Raw genomic sequence first — 15973 nt, forward strand, 5'->3', positions numbered from 1 at the left:
AATAGATTGTATTTACTATCTACAAAAAGCTGTTATATGTATATGCAATTTGAATTTTTTGAACATATTATTGTGAAGATAATACGAATAGACAGCCATAAAACTGTATGAACCATTTGAATATAATATAAGTATTTAGTAATCATTTCTAATTACTTTGGTGCATACTTTCGTGATATTTAAAATATTTAGAAATACCCTTTAAAATGTAAATATTTGTTATTTATAATAAATGTTTACATATTCTTATTACAATTTTCAGCAATAATTTTTCGTTCGCAACTTTTCAGGGATTTCGACTGCCTTTAACATTCAGCGCTTTCAACTGCCTTTATAAATGCATTTGTCTCCACATATATTCATTTGTACATAAGCATGCAGAATATACTTGTGTACACATACTTACATACATGCATATGCATACATATAAATATGCGGATGTTGCATATTCTCATACTACTTTAATTTTATTTCTTAAACTTTTAATCACTCACCTGAAATTCTATTAAATACGCTAGCACAAGCTCAAATGCACCTAAAAATAAAAATAGAAATAAAATATATAACTGCTGAGTTGTTGTAATTTTAACAATAACTACATATGTTGCTTTTAAACACCTGTCCATACGCAGTTTCTTCACGAACGCAGCCTCCAACAATTTGACTGCACAATTTTCATAGTTAAATAACAACGCCCGGTCACATTTTCGAATCACTTTCGCGAGAAAACACTTATTACTATCGAATTAATTAAGAAAATATTGCACTTATAGCCAGATTTTAAAGAAATTAACAAAATTTCACGAACTACCCAAAAAATTGCTGAAAACTTGCCAATCGCGCGAACGGAAATTTACGGCGTCAGTTGGAAGGAACTGGAATAAAGCACAATCAGAGTTGTATTTATGTTTGAAAATTTTAATGACACTAATTAATCGTTTTAAACTTAATATTTTAATATTTAATATTTTAAATTAATATATTATGTCGACTATATCATTAAAACCAATATATTTTAAAGATTCAAGGTTAAGTTATACCAAATTTGTAACTAATTGAAAAATTTCCTCAACTGATGTATAAGTTAGTTCAGCCATTATTGAAATATAAATGAAATAATTGAATAAGTATTTATTTAGCTCGAAAATTTTATTAAACTTAACCTTCAATTATTTACAAAATTGTGAACATTAAATTTAAACTATTATTATTATTATTTTTATAAATTAGTTTCGATCACCTGTTAGCAACACTACTACCATCCAGTCGCTAACTGATGGCAACACTCTGCCATATGTCAAACTTCCGCCGCCATTTAAACAGTTCCAGCTGAGTTTCCGCGCCGCGAGTGAGAAATTAGTTTTAAAGTGTCATAATTTTAATAAATGTATAGAAATAGTAGTGTTTTATTTAATTAATGTGTATTTAGTGTTTATTCTTGCTTTAGAAAGTGAAATATATTCCCCATAAGTGTTTTTCAGTGTGTTAGTTGTTAAAATATATGCGTTCCGTACAAGCAGGCGCAATCGGCTCGCGAAAATACGACGAAAATTGTAGCTACGTTGGATTTGTGATTTAAATGTTGCAGGTAACATCTTTTAAATATATAAATATACATTTAACAACAATTAAAAGTTTAAACATTGCAGGTAACCTCTTTTTAATATATAATACGATACATTTAACTACAACTACTGCATGCGGAGCACCGTGCTAGCCGGCAATGGCCAGCGGAGCCCTACTTTGCTTTCGTTGTTGTACGAAGCGTAAGAATAATGGCGCCACCTAGCTGTGAATTTAATCAAACTATCGGTTATTAGTTTTGACTTTTTAAAATCAGCTGAGATCAATTCGAATGCATTGCCAATTTATTTAGTTATTCATTAGTAGATGGTGCTCTAAATTATTTGAAGGTGAAGTGGTGAACCAAATGGTTGATTTTTAAATAAGTTAAAATTTTGTGAAATAATGTAAACGTAAATTAAATTGTGAATATATACATGTTATTACATATATTATTTTAAAAAAGTGCCCAAATTTTAATAACTCGCTAAGTGCCTGGCTATCGGATACAACTGAACAAACTAAAACCGCCTTGCATTTCGTTAACTTGTTTATTTATGTGTTAATATCAAAAGCAAATGCTTCAAAAAATATTGAAAAATAATGGTAATGAGCAAACATCAATTTTTTAATTCTTCACCACTAATTTATTTACTCTTGAAAATTGATTGCTTACTAATTTATATCGGTCAGTTGGTACATGAGCAGTGTTGGTTTAATAAAAAATAAGCGCAAATAAAAGGGCCATATTGCGCTGCCATAAAATTACATTCAATTTACATAATATGATGCTTCCTAAGCCGCAAGTTGAAACACTTATATTTTAATGGGCATTGTTGGTGGTGAATTTCAAAATTTTATGGTTTTCAAACAGTGCTGTTTAAGGACGCAGCCATTATATACTCTACATTTTTATTGATGGCGATTTATTGCTTAAAGGAACTAGTGTGGTGATAAGGTTTTGATATATTTGTGTGTGGGTGTGTCTGGCTGTATTAATTTAAAGCTTAAAGAGGTTTATGTGAATGTTTGAAATGCTGAGTATATAAATATATAAATATATGGAATTCTTTAATATATGTATTGAGGATTTAATATTTTAATGCTATGAAAATATTATAAGAAAGTTTAACTGTTGATTGAAAAATGGATATATTGTGTGTTGTTAATAAAAAAAATATTTTTATTCTTTAACAATTTCTATAAAATATATACATTTTCAATTTTTTTTAATTTAACTATGATTGAGTGAAAATATTATTATTTCTATGAAAAATTCTAAAATATTCGTAAATTTATTTGTTTAAAAATTTCGGAATTATTTTATTTTCATTAAAAACTAAAGTTTTATATTTTTTAATTGAATACATTTTTATAAAGAACAATAAAATGCTTGAATGATTCAAAAAATTATTTATTTTCATTGATTTCAAAACCTTTTGATTTTTATTAAAATATTTAATTTTTTATATTGATAATTCTTAAATTATTAAATATTGTTTTTTTCTAAACAGAATAAATATAGCATAAAATATTTTGTTATAAATAATATAAATAAATTAAGCCTTATATTTTGGCAGATTTGTAGTAAAGTTTTACAATTTAACGATCAAAGATATGAAAAAAATTATGATATATTAATTTAAAATAATATTTTAAGTTCTACGACAATTTCAAAAATATAAAACTAAATGCTTACACAATATTTTTAGTTGAATAAAAAATTAGTTTAATTAATATATTATATTTTGTGATTATGAATAAAAATAAATTATAAATTCTATGACAATTTCTAAAATTAATACATGCATACATATAAATAACGCTGTTAAACAAAATGTTTAAATAATATATTTAATGAAAAATAGTTTAAATCCAATAATTTCAAAAATGCTTAGTTGTTATTAAAATAGTTTTGTTTTAATTTTTTTAAGTAAGTTTTTTATGCGCCGAATCTATTTCGTAAAAAATATTTTTTTGTTATTCTGTAGAATTGAATAATATTTAATAATTACCAAAACTACATTTTTATAACAGTTTCTAAAATATTTTTAACAACTTTTTCAAATTAATTTTAAAATTCTTCAACAAATTGTTGGAAATATTTAATTAAAGTTGTTAAGTTGGTCTAGTGAGTTCAAAATTATAATTTTTTACAATTTTATTTTAATTTTTCAGTGAATGTTACTACTTCCATTTGTAAAAATAATTTGTTTTTTTAATTTTGTGCAATAAAAATTGCCTTGCGCGTGATTTTTTCCGAATTTATTATTTTCCAATTACACTCAATTACTGCGCTTGGTGATTGTAGCGGTTTAATTAAACATGAAAGGGTGAAAAGTCGTAAAGGTTTTCGCACGAACGCACTCAAGAACAATAAATGAGTAATTACTGATATAATTTTTGAAACGAATTGCGTTTGCTTGTGCAACACTAAAGAAAATAAGTGAAAAAATTGGAGTTAATAATCTTACAAAACAGAAAAAAAAATATTTACATTAAAACAAACACCAAAAATGCATTCAAACGGTTTTAAAGACTTTTTAAAGACTTACTTTAAATAAAACAACAAAAAATGCATAAAAAAAGTTTTAAAGACTTACCTTAAAACAACTTTTTTTGTTCAATAGATAGCACAAATAAGAAGATAATTTCCCCTCCTCATTCCAACTCACAGCTAAACAAGCATTACTTCTTCCTAATGCATTCAGTCGCGTTTCCCGACGGTCAGCATACGGTTTGTCTTTTAAAATGAAAGTAATACAATAAATTCTGAAAACTCCAAACATAAAATACACAAAATGAAATGAAAACATAGACAATAACAACAATACAACAATAACATAAATTGGCTTGCGGGAACGGCAAATATCCTGTGGGAAAGCATAGACTCCATTGCTGCGTTTCGAATGCGAATGGGAAGCAGGAAAACTGCGAAAATAAAAACTTTTATGCGCTTAAATAAAAATCAAATCAACTAAAGTATAAAATCAGATTAGTCTTGTCAATAAAAACAAATAAAGGTATTTGTCAAACCGCAGTGTAATGAAATGCCCAACAGAGTGTGCTAAAAGTGTGGAGACAGTGTTAGTGAAATGTTTGATTTGAAGGAAATTAAAGTGTAAATTTCGGTAATAAAAGTTTAGTAAATACCGCGTAAGCGATTTCAAAATGCCTAAAATTATATTGATATAGTTTTTTCAGCAGATGGCAACTCTAATCAAATTTTTTCAGCTTCAAGCTTTTTTTAGTCTCTCTAGTACTGTTAATTTTTTTTCTGTCATATTTTTTTTTCTTCAAAATTTCAAACAGGTGGCAACCATTTCTCATAAATATTTATTCTAATTTTCGTTCTTCGCCTATTTAAGCAGTGATTTAGATACCGACAGACTATAAACTCGTTAGTTTTGACTTGGAGCATGAAATATCTTACAGAGGGGCTGCGGGGTGAAAATATCCTGATTTTTACCAAATTATTATTTTGAATTGATTCGGTTGATCTACGGTTGGTGGAGCTTTGATTTTTTGATTTTATCTAGAGACAATGAGTGAACAAATATATATGTATGTATATATGAAGGATCTGCGTCACGAGCTGAGTCGGTTTAGCAGGTACGTATATAAATACTGGAACTAGTATCTCAGTTTTCTAGATATCGATCTAAATTTTTACACACATCTTTTTTCTACAGGAAGCTGCTCATTTCTCAAAACCGCCGTTATTGGACCAATGTGCCATATAGCTGTCATACAAACTGATTGACCAAAATAATTTCAATAATTTCCTTGTATGGAAAACTTTTTTATTTTACGAGATATTTTCACAAAATTTCACAAAACTCATTATCAAAACCAATGCTATAATCTCTGGTGAAATTGTTCAGATTGGATCACTATAGCATATAGCTGTCGTACAAGCTGACCCATCAAAATCAAGTCCTTGTATGGAAAACTTTTTTATTTGAAGAGATATCTTCACGAAATTTGGTAAAGTTTATAAGCCAAGATAACCATATAATATCAGAAGAAACTGTTCAGATCGGACTACTATAGCATATAGCTGCCATATAAACTAGCCGATACAAATCAAGTTCTTATATGGAAAACTTGTATACTTGACGAGATCTCTTCACGAAATTTGGCAAGGATAATTCCTTAAGACAGTGTTACAATTTCTACACATATCGTTTAGATCGAATCACTATAGCATATAGCTGTCATACAAGCTGATCGAACAAAATCAAGTCCATATATGGACAACGTTTTTATTTTATAAGATATGTTTGCGAAATTTTAAATAAATTATTGTCCAGACCAGCGTTATGATCTCCGAGCATATCATTCAAATCGAACCACTATATCATACCAACGGACCAATTAAACTTAAGCTAAAGTTATTTCCATACAATTTTATGGTATAAGAAATAGAGCTGGGAGAGTACTATAGCTTTTGTGCAGCCGAAGTTAATGTTTTTTTATTTTTTATGAAAAAAAAACCTACCATAACTTAATTTATGTTCAATCTCAGTAGTGAATTTGTAAAACAAAAATGTCAGAATTTTTTTTTACATACACTGTTTGCCAATAATCCAAAAATTTTTCCTACCTAACCCAATTTTTATTAAAAAAAATTCAGAGTTTTCTGTATCACGAAATTTTTTGTAAAAAAAATTGTCTGTTTAATGAAATTTAAAGTTAAAAGCGATGAGATAACAAACATTATTGATGATGAGTTTAAGAATACGCCAACAATTTATTTTTATTCGTCTGTATGTCTATATGTAGCCAATGAAGTTTCTCCGCATTACGAATGCTTGTCCGACGAAATTCGCGGCAACTGGACGAAAATCAACAGAAAGTAAACTCAACAGGAAAGAAGAAGTTCAAGAGTGAAGACGTTGACAAGTTCTTAAGCGCGACGCAACAAGCGAAAGCGAAAAGAAAATTGAACTTTCAATTTTAACAGATTTTCAAGAATTTCCCACAATTTCGCGCAAAATAATTATGCAATTTTCCTTTGGCAGCGGCCCACTGAGAGATATCGCTCATTAATTAATACACAATTGATTATTGCGACTTGCATTTTCAATTAGTCGCTCGCTGGCGATGATTTTCGCCGATAAGCTTATGAACTGTAAAAGTGAAGATATGAACAAACGAGCGAAATGGAAAATGAAAATGCAAAATATATGAAGATATTGATGACGGCGTTGACGCACAGCCGTCTATTATGGAAATTGAAGTGATTGCCGCAGAATCGATATGGCGCGCAGACGCGACGCTGGCGAACAACTGCACACACACACATACAAACAAACTGATGAAAGGAGTGTGAGTAACTCAAACGAACCTACAAATTGCCCACCTGAAAGCACTGAGCGGACACAGAGGTGATTGGAGCGGTGGCGGCTGGTTGGAAATTGCAAAATATTGAAACTCAGAGCAAGCAAATAACTGTAACTCACTAATATTTACACAGCAGATGCACGCAGTTATTTGCAACTGTATCTATGAGAGACCAGTAGGTCTATGTATTTGTATGTATGCCAGTATGTGTGTGGGCCAATCGGTCAAAGCGAGGCTAATTGAATTATGTGCTCAGACGGCCCTCGCTCGGCAATAACAGCTTTTATAAATGGCTACTGTAGAAATTCGTGGAATTATTTATGTGTAGAAGGCTTGGAGTGTGATGCAAAGCAATTCAGAGTAATTCAGAGTAATTTTAAAAATGAGAGCTAGCATTTTCTAATTATGTTTGAAATTTAATGGAGTCGTTTCTAGTTTAGTTATGGATTGATTGCCTACTCTAGTCAATAGTAGTTAAGTGAAAATCTTAGTAGGAAGTAACAGAAAATAAATCGCTTTACGAAAACCTTACCCGAGTAAATAACAAATTCAGTTATTTAAGATAAATTTTTTAACCTACAAAAAGAAAAATCGGTAACCTCTGTTGTATCGAAGCTATTATACCCTCTACAATTGCATTTCTTATAATATAAAGGGTATAAAAAGATATTTATCTTGGTTTTAGTCGTTCAGTTTGTATGACAGCTATATGCTATGGTGGTTCGATCAGAGCAATATATTTGGAGATTATAGCGTCACCTTGAGCAATAATCTGTGCCAAGTTTCGTGAATATATCTTGTTAAATAAATAAATTCGCCATACAAAAACTTAAATTTGATAGAGCAGTTTGTATGACAGCTATATGTTATAGTAAACCGATCTAAACAAAATTTTCGAAGATTGTACCATTGCTTTGCGCAATAGCCTATGTCAAATTTTATGAAGATATCTAGTCAAATAAAAAAGTTTTCCTTGCGAGGACTTTAGTTTGATCGGTCAGTTTGTATGGCAGCTATATGCTATAGTTGTTGGATCTCAACAATTTCTTCGGAGATTGTGGCGACGCTCTGGTTAATAATTTGTGCCAAATTACGCGAAGATATTTTGTCGAATTACAAATTTTTCCATACGAAAACTTGGTTTTGATGGATCGTTTTATATGGCAGCTATATGTTATAGTACTTCGATCTTGGAAAATTTTTCCAGCGATTACAGTATTGCCTTGGACAATAATTGGTACTGAATTTTGTGAAGATATCTTTTTAAATAGCAAAGTTTTCTATATGCGGACTTGATTTTGATCGGACAATTTGTATGGCAGCCATTTCTATTAGTGATCCGATATCGGCCGTTCCGACAAATGAGCAGTTTCTTTGAGAGAAAAGGATATGTGCAAAATTTCAGATCGATATCTCAAAAACGCAGAGACTAGTGCTCGTATATACAAACAGACAGACAGACGTTCGTTGCTAAATCGACTCTTCTCGTCACGCTAATCATTATTATATCCGAAATTTTCTTCAAAAATAAAAATTAAGACTTGATTCTATGGCATTAGCACAGCACTAAATCCCACTCAATTATCAGTTTGATTTGAAAGTTGTTCAGGACCTTCCTGGGTTCTTTTTCAAAAATTCTTTGTAAATTTTTTTTGCTTAATTCCCAATGTATGACATAACGGTAATAGAACTAAACAGTAATTTGAACGCAGGAATCATTTTTAAGGTCGTAGCAGTTGAGGGTTTTTGAATTCGAATAATTTCATTTTACAGGTATGTCGTTATTTAGATGAAAATTTCCAAGCAACCTCAGCTCGTTAACTGGGATAAATGTGGATTCAAACCCACCAGAACTGAACCAATTCAATTTTAATATCAGATTCATTTTGATCCTTCAAGCTTAACATTTTTGTTTCCAAATTCCTAAAAAACTTCCGGCCTGGGCTTAATGCATTACAAATTGTGTATGGACCATGTCTCTAAGAAGTTGCTGACAAATTTTTGTATCAATTTGGCTGGAGAACTGTATGTTCGTTGTCACTCGGGTGAAAGGACCTGTAAAAAAACTTTTTCCGTACTTTTTTGGAAGAAAATTCAAGACTGTGTATTCTGTGTCCCAAATTATATCGATTAACGGCAATTATAGTGCCTTTGGAGTGTGCATGGCTGACTGGATCGATGATAATATGTCTAAAATGGTTTAAAATCTTAATTGATTACCTTTGATTACGATCAAAATAGTTTTCTGGATTCGAAACCCCAGTTACTACATTATTTTAAGCTTTCAAAGAGCAATTTTTCTTTTTCGATAACTGCAGTAATCTGAGGGACAGTAAAGTAAATTGACAATTTTTTTTAGAGGAAAGCTTAGTACACACCAAATCCCAGTTTTCGAATAATATTTAATTTTGCTTACAAAGTTATTTCCCTGTGTCCGGGGGTGATCTGGGCAATATTTAGTCGGGGTAGGGATTCCTGGTTAATTTAACAATCGGAAATATATGTAGGTTTCCTTATATATCTCGGGATTGGCAACCCCAATTTTATAGTAATATTGACATTATTGATGTTAAACATACTCAGAAGTTTTGACAGTGACTTTATTATTAAATCATCATTATATGTATGTGACCTGGTTTACGAAAAGGGGGCTTAGGTGTCAAAAAAAGGAGAACAATTAATGAGATAACGAGAAACTGACGATTATTTTTAACAGCTTTTCCCAGAAAACTAGTTTTCGCACGTCGTCCGTTTATTATTTGTTCCGTTCGATGCCAAATGGTCTGGTTCAAAGGTAGTTCCACTCATAAGACGACATCGAAAATGGCTTGATTTTTTGATACCATTATAAGATGAATAGTTTGACGGTAATGGCTTTCCCAGAAGGATGGAAAAAAGTTATGACTTCAGGTAATTCATTTGAAATTTCTTTACAATAAAATTAAAAGCCAAACAAATTTTCATTCACGGCCTGAATCGAAGTAGCATTGTCCGCATAGACTTTAGACTTTACATATCCCGACAGGAAAAAGTCTAACGGGGTGATATCACAGAATCTTTGTGGCCTCTTGAATTTCTTCAGGTTACTCTTCGAAGAGATTTAACTGATAATTCTATTGAGAGAAAGAGTTTTTATCCCAATTTATTTACGAATGGTATTATTTTCAGTAAGCGGCGGCTTATTTAACGCGAACTTGAGTGACACGTGACTGTTATTAGAAACTGCTATGAAAATTGCAATAAGAAACTTAAACATTTAACAACTGTTCCCAGAATGTAAACGAAAAGTATATATGTACATATAAATATACGAATTACTCCGGTCAACAAAAAAATATTTTTTTTGGGGTTTCTGCTCTCATGCTTGAATTCTAATTCTAGACATTGAAAAACACTTAAATATTAATCTTTAGTTCTTTAAGTTTGCTTTGCGCTGATCTACATCGATAAGTATATTTGGGGTTTAATACGAGAGAGCTCATATGAGCATAAAAGAAATACAAAAATATTCACTTTTAGACAGTAATTTCTTCTTATTATACATTTATATATTATTTTTTATCACACATCTTGAATAAAAACGACTCTTGTATCTAAAAAAAAGTTTTCTAATTATAATCTATAGTGAAATTGTAGAAAAAATATAAAAATCATCGAAAAATTGCTCTAATTTCTAAGAAGGCAAACTTTAACCGGAAACAAAATTTTTTTCCTAATTTTGGTCATAGGAGAAGTTAAATTTAACATGTAGATGTCAGACCCAAAAATCGTGTTGACCGGTGTTATCTTTATAATCTATTCAAATCCAATTTGAAACGACAGCTGACAAATGAACTGTCGCTAATCGCCGCACAAACGATCATAGAAATTTAGCCATAAAGTAAAGACCTGTCCAAATAAACAATAAATGCAACTCGCTATTGATATTAAATAATCCTTCCCCCCACTACTCCAAGTTGTAATCAGTAGACAGGAAATATTGTTATTAATATTGTGTAACGGTGAGCTGTTTGTTGTTGTTGTATTTCATTATGCTATGCAAATGTGCTGTGTGAAATGTAGGTAAATCTCTAACAACCGTTATTGCGTCGGAAAATCGATTATTCGCACCTGGCGGCAGCCGCTGCCACCTTCTAATACTGCGCGAATAACTGTAAACACGCGCCGGAAAAAAATGTGAAATAATCATTTTCAAAATGAAGCCATAAAGTTGAGGAAAAACAAATTTCACATTTCAGTTATGATCTCAATAAAGCACGCTAATAAAGTGCAAATCCAAGAGATAACAACACAAAATCAAAACCACTTGTGCTAAGAGCGCATTAAGAATTATATTGCCAAGGTGGATATATTCTGCTGACTTATATTGAAGAGAAATTATTTAGAAAAATTTAAATTGTTGGAAAAATTATTTTAGAGACCAATTCATTTAGTTAGAAGAAAGTGTGAAGATAAGACTTATCCCACGGTAGATGGCGCAGACTGTGGGGTCTCCCTTTTTGTGGATTGAACAGAGCACACTTGCATTCCAATCTTCGGGTATGCTTTCGTCTGACCATATTCTAAGAGGTGACCCATTTCGAGGTTCACTAGGAAACCTTCAACCCTTCAATCATTGACGGTTACGTTATCCCGGCCATCATTTTTGAAGAAATATGGACCGATGATTCCACCGGGCCACAATTCACATCAAACTGTTGATTTTTCTGTATGAAATGGCAGCTCTTGAATCTCTTCAGGATGCTCTTCATCCCAAATACGGAAATTTTTTCTTGCTTACATACATGTATCTATTGAGCCAGAAATGGATCTCATCACTTAACAGAATTTGGCTCGAAAACGTCGCATCTTCTTAGAACATTTCAAGAGCACATCGGGCGAAGCGATGTCGCTTGAGAACGTCGAGCGGCTTCACTTTAGTTCTTGACGTAAAATGCGCCAAGTCGTTCCATACATCAGTCCGATTTGCTGCGAACGGCGCCGAAGCATCTCTCCACGGTCTTCGGTCGAATGTTGTCGATAATGAAAGCTGGTATTGCAAATAGTACACTCAGTAAGCCGATTATGTTCACAATAAGTTGATCGAAGAGCGCGAAACACATTCTTTACAGAACGTGAAGTTTCGCAATAAAGTTGAACGATTGGTAAACGTTGTTCATGTGTAAGTCTTTCCATGATGAAATGCCAAGCGATAAGACTCACGCCTGATCTGTTAAAAAAAGGTTATTGATAAAAGTACTTCTACTTGGATCACTCTTTATATATCGATTCCTTTCTCTATCTCGCTAAGTTTTGGTGATACATACAACCGTTAGGTGAACAAAACTGTTTATATTGAGTCCATAAGAGTTCATGACATCCAGTCCGGATCAAATTTGATCAGATGACAGAGCTCCATACTCCATGATAATACCTTGACCCACCATTTGCCTTATAAGGCGACAACCCTTGCCATACGTAGATACCTATTTTGATTCCCTACTACTGTAACTCAGACACATTGGTCATAGGCAACTCCAATATCATGTTCGAGTTGACAACAAAAGAAATCTTACTTGGAGTGTACTTTCCGACCATATTAACTTTTGAACGCTGACTAGTCACTTATCACTAGGAAGGAAATTCTCAAAAAAATCAAAAGTGATACTTTTCATGAAGATAAATCTTTCATGCTTCGGAACCCTAGTATCCTTTAAAAAAATAATAAGAAAATATCTCCGCTTGGAAGAAGTCATAAATGGCTATCGGTTAGTACGATTCTTTGTTCTGATAATATTTCAATTATACTATATCCTGATCCAGGTTTTCATTTTTTTCTGAGCTATGCTTCTTGAATGTTACACTTAGAATGGATATAAATCCTAGTCTTTTACACAGACCTGACAGTGGACCTAGTAACTGAACTCCAACTGGTATCCCAAAAGACCTAAACTGGCCCATGGCTCATTGGCCTACAAGACTAATCTAACCTAACCTGAATACTGACGAGATGACTTTACGAATCAAATGGTAAATATACTTCCAAGGTTGAAGAAGGCTAATGGAAGGTCAGCAGATTCCCAAGTCACTCCCAGACGTTTACAACACAGAAATCAATACATGAGTGAGGACTAGGCAACTGCGAAGGATCATATCCAATTAGAAACAAAAACAGAGAGTTGAGGTCCCATTTGGTGGAGTCTTACGCAAGTTCTTCTATTGTCCAGTTTAATGACCAAAAGAAATGTTTAATTTGGGCCTATAATTGTCGCTTTCGACTAAGCAGTTAACCATTAAAGGATGCGATCTTGGTAAGTTAAGCCGAAGGAAATCAAATTTTTTTACATTCTTCTTCCTTTATTGGCGTAGACACAGTCGTTCTTTCTTTTCGCTATTTGGCACCAATTAGATATTCCAAGTCTTGCCAGGTCCTTCTTCACCTAGTATTTCCAACGGTGTGAAGGTCGTCCTCTTCCTCTGCTTCCTCCGGTGGTACCATACGGACGACTTGACCTATGAACTATGTCAAAGTCGTTATATAACTCCTACAGCTCATCGTTTCAGCAAATGCGGTATTCGCCGTTGCCAATCCGCAAAAGACCATAAATCTTCCGCAGAGCCTTTCTCTCGTCAAAAGGTCACTAACCCCTAAGTGGATCAATAGAAAGCAAGCAGTCACCAGACCATTTAGTAATAACTTTTGCAGGGATTACTTGCGAAATTGCCCAAAAACAGGTCGACAGGCCCAAAAGCAAAAGCTGACGATGACTAAGAAATAAATGTGAATATAACGGTAATTTATTAGTTTTGAATCCCATTGCAATCAAAAGCAATAAATTTATAAAATTTTGTTGTTCACTAGATATTTGTTGATATTTTTGACAACATTTTTGTTGTTGTTGTTGACAGAATTTTTGTTGTTGTTGTTAATGATAACATTTTTAAAAGTTTTTACTGCATTTTTTGTTGTTGTTGATAAAATGTTTGTTGTTGTTGTTGTTGATTACTGCAAAATTGCAAAATTTTTCTTGTTGTTGTTGACCACCTTTTTGGTTGTTTGCCGACTACATGTCTCTTGTTGTTTTTATTGCCAACATTTTTGTTGTTGTTGTTGTTGTTGACTAAATTTCTGTTCTGGTTGAGAAATTTGTTGTTGTTGTTGACTACATTTTTTATTGCGGCCGACTACAATTCTCTTGTTGTTGTTGTTGTTGTTAACACAGCCACCATGTCTGAGCTATCAGTTCAAAAACTCAACAGGACGCAAAATTATTGACGGTCTCTGTCATTTTGCAAAAACAAATCCGCATGCAAAAACAAACAAATGCTATAAATGTGAAACAGTTATGACATAACGGCAAATCAAATGGAATAAAACAATCACGCGCGGCAGCTCATCTGGCGGTTAGTGGAGATAACGGGACTACGTGCAATCATAACGTAAATATTTTTAAAGTGTCACTTCTGACACTTGCGTGGCGGCCTAGCAAAAAAACAACAACAAGTTCACCAAAAACAACAAAAACCAAAAAAGAAAGCAGTCAAAATGAAATCAGCAAACATTTTGAGACAAAACAATGAAAAGGTGCGCGCCGGAAAGCCGCCGGAATGGAACGGTGCAGGCGGAAGAGCAAGCCTGTGATAATAAATATGACAAGTGAAAAAGTGGAAATGATATTTTTTCGCACAACAACAACAGCGACAACAAAAAGTGCGAGCATTAAAAATGGAAAAATAAAAAGAAAAAAAGAAAAAGGTGGCAATGCCGCGTTTAGGAACAGCAAAGCATGTTTTTTTACATATTTACATAAATGCATGTACATATATATGTATGTGTGTGCGTGTGCTAAGCACATAGTGACAACAGCAATTTTAATGTGTTGTAAAGTCTGCGAAAGAATCCGCTTCATCGCACTTCATGTCAAACTGGCGTAAAATGGCGCGGCAAAATTATTTCACCAACAAACATACACACACACACACACATAAACATAAACATATGTATATGTATGTGGCTATAAGTGTGCAGGCACGGGTGCGCTTTGGTTGCGGCGAACCGCAGAGCACACAGCACAGGATGTGGCGGCTTTCATGCTCGTCGCGCTGGAATGTGTGGGCGCGCAAAAAGCGCCGCGCAGCAGGAGGCCGTCATGTTAAAAACATTTACATACATACACATACATATGTACGGTATATTATGCTTATTGTACAGAGTGCTGGTGGATGCGAGGAGACCCGGATGCAAAGTCAAACAGAAAGTTTGTCCACATTCCTCATATTTCTTCATTTCGCATTTGCGGCGTTCAAATGTTTTGACGTGACCCTAGTAGTCGGAGTAGCTGAAGTCAAGCAGGCTACACATGGTGTTGGGAGCATTCTTTCAAAAGTTTTTCAAAATATAGTAATTACTTTAAGGAAAAATATTGCGAAATCTTTGCAGAGTTGAACTGAAATTAGTTAAGTAAAAAATATTAATGAAATTATTTTGTTAAACATTAAATTACCAACAATAGAAATCACTTAAAATAGAAAAAAGTACTCATAAAAGGTTGATCCATTTCGAGCTTCCCTGCCATTTTAAAGAAAAAACCCAGAAACTTCAAATTTAATAGAAAATGTTTATCATCATCCGAAAGAATATTCTTTGGCATTTATTTTTTGAAGATTATCTCTTTCAAATGTTGGCCACGACTACGTCTCAGATGGTCCATCTGTGATATTATCTGCTCACAGAAGTGTTCTTTCAATAAATCGATTGATTGATGCGATGTGTGGGAAGTGGCGCCGTCTTGTTGAAACCAAATGTCGCCGAGATCATGTGCTTTAATTTCAGGCATCAAATAGTTGCTTATCATGGCGCTATAACGGTCGCCAATAACGGTTTCGTTCTCACCAGCATTATTTTAGAAGAAACAAGAAAAAACGTTAACTTCGGTTGCACCGAAGCTAAATACCCTTCACAGGTGCATTTCTGTTAGTAACTATGTGTTCAGTTTGTATGGCAGCTATATGCTATAGTTAACCGATCTGAACAATTTCTTCGGAGATTACAGTGTTGCCTTAGAAAATAACATGTACCTAATTT

Source organism: Bactrocera neohumeralis, chromosome 6 (genome assembly GCF_024586455.1).
Source record: "Bactrocera neohumeralis isolate Rockhampton chromosome 6, APGP_CSIRO_Bneo_wtdbg2-racon-allhic-juicebox.fasta_v2, whole genome shotgun sequence".
In the NCBI taxonomy this organism is placed as follows: Eukaryota; Metazoa; Arthropoda; class Insecta; order Diptera; family Tephritidae; genus Bactrocera; species Bactrocera neohumeralis.